This window comes from Octopus bimaculoides, chromosome 2 (genome assembly GCF_046866305.1).
Source record: "Octopus bimaculoides isolate indiv1 chromosome 2, ASM4686630v1, whole genome shotgun sequence".
NCBI classification, from domain to species: Eukaryota; Metazoa; Mollusca; class Cephalopoda; order Octopoda; family Octopodidae; genus Octopus; species Octopus bimaculoides.
Window position 1 is genome coordinate 53,824,926 of NC_142929.1, and position 8,307 is coordinate 53,833,232.

An 8,307-nucleotide genomic window follows, 5' to 3' on the forward strand; every position below is an offset into this window, starting at 1 on the left:
GTCAAATATTCCTGTTACACACACACATCTACACTCACATAGACACACATATTGTCTGGATATGACTTTACATCGCACCCGATCGTGGAGCCTTGGTTAGTGACTTCAAGTGTTTTGAGGAGCGTGGAATCACATCTTAGCCACTATTGTTCCCAGATCTACTCTCTCCCGAAGTAGTAGCCCTAACCAGCGTTCTAGCTGTAGGTTAAGTAACATATTAGTGCTTACCTGTGAAGGTACGTGGTGTAGTGGTTAAGGTATTCGGCCCACGATAGTAAGGTCGTGAGTTCAATTCCTACCAAGGCGTTGTATCCTTGAACAACATTCTTTTTTATTTCCTACTGCCCCAGTCCACTCAGCTGGTTAAACTGAGTAGTATCTGTATTTTAAAGGGCCAGCCTTGTCACATTCTGTGTCACGCGCAAGCCATCAATCATCTTTAACAATGATTAGACGGTCCTCGTCGCTCCGACGGACGAACATGATATACAATAAATATCAGGGAAAGAATCTCATTCTTCCGGCGTAACTTTGTTGTTTGCATGTGAGTGAAAGAGCCAGTCTATTTACTAAGACCAGGGTAAGGAATATATTGTACGAAACAGAAAACTGCCATGATAGCTAAATTAGTTTTATAGATTCGTTACGATCTGTGAAGCTAGGTACGTAGACAGAAAAGTAAAGAACGTAACTGAATATTTTCCTGATACAAATACTATCATAATTTAGAAACTTCAAGAACGTGAAATATTTTTTTTTAGAAACGGTAAATCTGAAAGCAAACAAAGCATGTAAATATTAGCATGTAAATAATAGCATGTAAGTATTGGATTAAAAACACTTTGGATAAAAAAAAAATCGAAGGTTGCCTGTGGGACACGAACCCATATCTCCAGTAAACCTAACAGGTTTTGTACCATTTCGTTCATTTTTTCAAATATTCTTTTAGTCAACAGGGAAAGCAGTGCCCACGATCCTTCACATGGCCTTAGTGTGAGGCATGAATATATTTTCAAAACTGAAGTCAGACTTGGATGCTTGTAACAGACATCCCAGCCACCTAAGGTATCGTTGTTAAACGCTGCAAAGTATCCGTCCTCGGATGTTCATACAATTAGTCATTTCACCGCCTGGTTTGGTGCAATTTTATCGACCCTGAAAAGACGAAAGACAAACATTACGACGACGGGATGTGAACTGAGAGTGCAGACCATCGGGAAAAAATAGTGCAAGGCAATTGGGGATGGGCAAAGCTTACATGGAAGCAAATCGTAGATTTATTTTCTCAACCATATTGTAAATAATTCAATTATACTTTTGATACCTTCACTAAACTCTCGCCGTGAAATAGCTGAGAAAATACAATCTGTTGATACCGCAAAATTCAGACAATAAGCTTTGACATTAAGTTTGCATTTTTTCATCGGAGATCGTATTCAACGCTCTAACGTTTCTGCCAATTGGTTGGTATAATATTCTGTCTTTTTCTTTGTGTTTTACTCTCGAAAATGTGAAATAATTTTCGACAGTAATTAACGGAGATGACTAATTTTTTATAGTACTCTACTGAGAATGTAAACAATAACAGCAATGAACAAAGTGTCAGTAAAATTTTAAGAAATATTCAGCCTGTTACATTGCCGTCATTCCCCTACAAAATGCATTATTTAAAATATTCTTATCTCACATATTTAAAAAAAGATACCTATATTTCTCTTTTCAGTTTCGAACAACATTTTCTTATTGATATGTTATGTCTTTTACTATTTTCCTTCAAATATTTCAAACGATTTCATTTACACTTTTACTCTTTTACTTGTTTCAGTCATCTGACTGCGGCCATGCTGGAGCACTGCCTTTAGTCGAGAAAATCGACCCCAGGACTTATTCTTTGTAAGCCTAGTACTTATTCTATCGGACTGAACCCGGAGCCATGTGTTTGGTAAGCAAGTTACTTACCACATAGCCACTCCTGCGCCTAAAAACTAACTCATTGCGGACAGGATTCGAACCTGCGCGGGTACAACCCATTGGATTTCAAGTCCAACGCCTTAACCACTCGGCCACAAGTTCATATATAATGTCATTTTTTTTTTGAAGGACATTAACAATACTATAACTGAAGAAGCAAAAATTACGATTAAGCTAAAGATTCTGAACAGCTCAATCGTATCATGTCTTTATTACATCTCCAGTATTAAATAGAAGACTAGAACCATTTTATTTGTCATAACATCCAATTTTCACTCCCCCTGCAATATAGTACAATTATGTTAACCCAAGGAAAAGTCAGATGTTATTGGAACAAAAGTATATGGTATTGGCAGAAATAGAAATCAATTAAGGTATTGAGTAACCCTATTTTCACTACCTTGGAGACACACAGTTACAATCTATTCAAATAGCTAATTTCAACACATTTACGAATCAAATGTTACGCAATACATGAAATTAAAAAGACGAGCTGCGGAAATAGCTGAGCAGTAAACCCATTCGCCATTCCTAATTAAATTTGGATTTAACTCATATTAGGAAGTATTAAGTAGTAACATTATTTCTTGTTACGGTGTGCTGGCAGAATCGCTATCCCGTCGAACAAAATTCTTAGCGGCATTTTCCCGGCTCTACGTTTTGAGTTCAAATATCGCCGAATTCGACTTTACTTTCCTTCCTTTCAGGATTGATGAAATAGGAACCAACTGAGCTCTGAGATTGTTGTAATCGATTTAATACCCTGCCGCAAAAAATGCTAGCCTTTTGTCAAAATATGAAGCCATTAAAGGTGGCGAGCGAGTAGGAGCATTACCGCGCCGGACAAAATGCTTAGCGGAATTTCTTCTTACTTTAAGTCCTGGGTTCAAATGTCACAGGTGTCAACATTGCTTTTCATCCTTTTGGGGTCGATAAAATGTCAACATTGATAAAGGAATTACCACTAGGGGCGATGTAAAAGACTTATATCCTACCCCAAATTTTTAGCCTTGAGTCAAAATTTGAAACAGTAATTTCTTATTATATTTCGTTTCTGGGAATATAATATGCTACTTTTTACAGTTGTAATTCGAAATTTGTTAAGTTTGTCCAGAAATAAGGGGCCATTGGATAAAGAGTATGTATCCAAAATTTTGATCATCGATTGTAAAGGTATTGTGACTTAGCATCACAGTTAACACGTTTCACTTCACCATGTAGAGAGAGAGACGGAGATAGGGAGAGGGAGAGAGAGAGATGTGTTTGTGATTTCAGGTGTTAATTCTATGTACTATAGGCACATGCCTGAAGTTTGGGGGCAAGGGATTCATCAATTACATCGACTCCAGTGCTCAACTGGTACTTATTCAATCGACCTTGAAAGGCCGTAAGGCAAAGTCGACCTCGGTGGGATTTTAACTCAGAACGTAAAGAGCACGAAAAAAATTGCCGCTAAGCATTTTCACCGGTGCGCTAACGATTCTGCTAGGCTCGCTGCCTCGATTTTAGGTGCTACTAATTTTGGAAATATTTTATCAGAGTCATTTTAATGATGTTGAAATATCGGCTTTATGTACAGCTCAATACGTAGGTAAAACTTCTTTTCAGAAATAGAATTAAATATGGTAAAGTGATTTGCCATGAACCAACGCAAATTTAATGTCAAAGTTTATTGTTTGAGGCTTTCGTTATCAACAGATTGCATTTTCTCACAGTTATTTCACGGCGAGAGTTTAGCACGCGTATCAAAAGTACAGATGAATTATTTACAATATGGTTGTGAAAGTAAATGTTTATTTATGATTTGTCTCCATGTAAGCTATAGCCCGTCAGCGATTGTTCAAAGCTTTATTACAAGACAGTGCCTGTACTTGTAACAATATCCCTAGGGTAAGTTTGTCACTTTTTTCCCGTTTTTTTTTTTTTTACTATTTTTTGCGCATATGTATACACGCACGTATACATACATACGCATATGCGCACACATTTACGCACATTGTTTGACAAATAGTATGTAAATGGTGATTTGAAAATAGACAGATGCACATACACAAACAATCTCAGCTAACTCACATCCGCACTCACGCAGACACAGAATGTATATGCACGCACACATACATACATACATACATACATACATAGGTATATATATATGATTATATATATATGCAAGTATATATATGTATGTATATATATATATATATATATATATATATATAATTATATATACTTATATACATGTATATATGTACGCATATATATATGCATGTATATATGTATGTATATAAATATATATATATATACATATATATATATATTTGCATATATATATATATTTGCATATATATATATATATATATATATATATATATATATATATATATATATAGAGAGAGAGAGAGAGAGAGAGAGAGAGAGAGAACGATAGATAGATAGATATGTATATATATATATATATATATATATATATTCACATGACACGTGCTACATTTCCAAGCGAGCACATATTAATAAACTCACTAGCAAAAAATGTTAACGTGATATAATACATACATAGGCATACATACGCACACTTTCGCCTTTCATTCTTTCTTCCTTTTACATTCATTTCCCATTCAGATATGTTAATCTGTTTTCAATGCTGTGAGCACGTTCTTTCTTTTTGAAGTAGTAGCATCAATGTATATTCGCTGCTTTTTCTTAAAGACTAAACTTTTTGTTATAGGCATGTGCATCATGTGTCTTCCTCGTGTTGTTTATTAATCCCGTTATGTTCGAAAAAAACATTGTGGCTGGTAGTTGTCCTGTGTTCTTTCTTTTACTATTTCCAATCCAATCCCCTTTCTTCTTTCCCTACTACACTTCTACATCTATGTTTGTTATTGTCAGTGATGCAGTTACTCTTACTGTATAATTGTTTAATCGATAACACGCTCGATGCCATTTGTCTGACAATTCAGTCCTTCTTTCAACGTTAGTCGTTGCTTTGAATCGTTGAAGGCGTAGCTTCTTAACCACGCTGCTGGTGGTTGTGTGGTTAGGGGATTCACGTCGCGGCTAAAATGGTTCCGTGTTCGAACTAACTGTGTGACACATTACTCAGGTGAGTTCTGCCGTAGGCTCGCCACAATCAAAGTCTTGTGAGTGAAATGTGGCAGTTCACAAGCATAATCGTTTCTATCTTTGAGCGGCAGTTTCAGTCTAGCTCGGATTAACGCCAGCTCTTGAGGATCTTTCTGATTTGGCGGACACCATTTTTAATTTAGTTTTTATTTAGTGTGTTTTCTACCGAAACACTTTAAAACTTCGTATACTTGTATATTTTGTCTTATAGAACAGAGAAAAATGTTTATATTCGAAGTTATTTCATGTTAAAAATTGTCGTATTTCAGTAATTTCAACCAATCACTGACGTCTATTCAGCTGAATACAGTTACTGCTGTTCTTTGTTGAAATTACTGAAATACGAAAAGTTTTAACATGAAATAACTTGGAATATAGAAACCTTTCTTAACAAGGCTAAGAGAAAATGATGTTTTATATGACACATTCTACCAGTATCCCAAGTTTGAAAGTGTTTCGTTAGAAAACAAATGGTGTCCGCCAAATCAGAAGGATCCGCTCTTGACCCTCGGGTGCTTTCAGTGAAGTCTGCTCTGGTGCAGTTATGTCTGCTTTCGCAGCTGTTAGCCTTAGTTTTGGTTTGCTCTCGTTGTTGCAGGTGTGGCTACACTCTGCAGTTGGTGCTACTACTGTTTATTCTGTTGGTGTTCTTGATTTTGAGGTGATGGTCTCTTCCTTTGTTGTGAATAGAAAGCCTTAAGATAGTTTACGACCCTATGTAAATAACACTTTACGTCGGTCTCGTCATCATTGTTGTTGTCATCATAGATAATGGCATTCCTATTGTTTTCATACATTCTGTGTAAACAGGAAGCAGTGGGAAATTGATAAAACAAGTAACAAACGGCTGTTGGAACAAGTAACTGGGTTGGCGAAGCCAATTGCTTTTTTTTTTTCATCTGCAACTTCACCTTAATTGCCTGGAAGGGGCGAAGATTATACAAAACAAACTAGCCTCAGAGGTTGCTGGTTTGCTTTATAACAAAATGATGCAATAAAACCAAAACGACTCTCTTTAATAACAACAAAAATCCCGAGCTCCGGATCGACATCTTAATGCAGTCATTGTCTATGCAGTTCTTTCAATGATTTCAGATCTTGACTCTTTATCATAAAAATTTCTCTTCACTACCCATTTGTTTGAAATACTGCTCTAATTCTTAAACTCTATTGCTAAGTAGAGGCACGTAAACATACCAACACCAATTCTCAAGTGGTACTTAGGGGACTAACAGAGACACAAAGACATACACACACACACGCATACATATATATACTCACACACGCATATATATATATACACACACACAAACACACACACACACACACACACATATATATATATATATATATATATATATATATATATATATATATATATATATATATATATATACAACGGGTTTCTTTCAGTTTCGGTCTACAACATCCATAATGCATAGACAAGGCTTTTTTCGGCCGAGTATATTGAAGAAGACACTTGCCCAAAGTACTGTAAAGCAGGACTGAACCCTAAAGCAAGCTTTCTAACCATGTCGGAACTTATTAAAACATCTACGAAAATATGTAAATACAATAATAATCTTGACGTCACGCTTTTATAAACTCGTTACAAATTGATTGTATCGTATATAATATTAATAGAGAGTATTATCGGAAAAATAACTCAACCTCTAAATAATAATAATAATAATAATAATAATAATAATAATAATAATAATAATAATAATAACAACAACAACAATAACAATTCTGCCTCCTCAACGATATGACTGTCTCAATCGACGTAAATGTATCTGTGAAGACCTACTAAAAACTGAGCAAATATAACGATCTTGAAATAGAAATTGGCAAAATGTGGAACCTCAAGATTAAAGCAATATCTATTGACATAATTGCCCTAGGAATAATCGCAAAAAGGGCTGATTACTACCTAGCCCAGAAAGCTGGAAATCTAAAAATGGAAGACATTAAAAAAATAGTGCTCACAGGAACTGCCCATATCCAACGTGAAATATTGTCTACGTAATCCCCCAAATATTTTAATCCGTAAACAGTGTCAAAATACCTTTAGTTTTACAAAACAGCAAACACCTTTTACTGCCATCTTAACATCAGGCTATCATCTTATAATCAAATCACTTTTAAAACAAACGTCTAATTTACTTATGCTTTGACATACATTCTCTAGAACAATACTCTGTGCAAGACCAAATATATGGCACTCTAATCATAACACCATCTCAAACTTCTAACTTATCGTCTCTTGAGGTTTCTGGGTGAGACCTGGAGTTAACTTGTACAAATACAAGGCAAAAGCCAAACATATAATAATAAAGCCAGACATAGTCTTAATTGAGAAAGAAAACAAACTATGCTGGATCATAGCTATAGCATGCCCAGCTGACAAGGTATGCGATAAAGAAGAAAAAAAGTCAAGAGATATGAAGGTTAGCTTGGGAAGTTAAGCAGTTGTGGTCGATGAAAAAGGTAGCAGTAATACCAATAATTGTCGGAGCCCTGAGAACAGAGAGCAAAAATCTTGAGAAGTACGCGGAAATAGGGGCTGAGGTGCTGCGATAAGGGTGGGGCACTTGCTGAAAACGGCACTGCTTGGAACCATTTGAATACTCCAGAAGGTGCTCGAAACATAAGAGGTGTTACCTTAGTTCACTGGTTGTGGAAAAGCAATAATAATAATAATAATAATAATAATAATAATTAGTGATGGTGTCACAATAAAAACACTGGTAATTGCACAAGCTGATAATCGCTACCTCATATGAGTGACAATGAAAACATAAAATATTGTGAATAACGGTGGTAATGAAACTGACGCCCTTGATAGTGACAGTGTCACACCCGGCAGGCTCAGAGATACTGGTCCGACTCCAGCCTGTCGTTATCCAACAAGGAACCAGCCCACACGGCGTAGATGGAACAAACAAATCAATGTTGTGATCATGGAGTGTTACTACTTGAGCAACCCTGTAGACGAAAATGGTGCTCATATGAAGGGAAACTAACAATGTATGTATGATCAACGGAGAGAAAGAGGATTGTTTCAACCCACAGAACAGAGATTATGTGATCAAGTTAGAGCAATAAGAAAAAAAATCTGTGGTTCACAAAAGTAGAGCTCGAAGCTATCAAAAGACGGGTATTGGAAAATAGCAGCAGAGGAAAATATGAAAATACAGATCTTACTGATAA

The 8,307-nt window shown here is 35.9% G+C and overlaps 1 non-coding gene across 1 annotated transcript; it reads right to left on the bottom strand.

Annotated features, from left to right (window-relative positions):
* Nucleotides 1-1,986: 1,986 nt before the first annotated feature.
* On the bottom strand, nucleotides 1,987-2,072 carry Trnas-uga (transfer RNA serine (anticodon UGA)). Its single transcript has one exon. It is a non-coding gene; the product is annotated as a tRNA-Ser (tRNA).
* Between the last annotated feature and the right edge of the window lie 6,235 nt (nucleotides 2,073-8,307).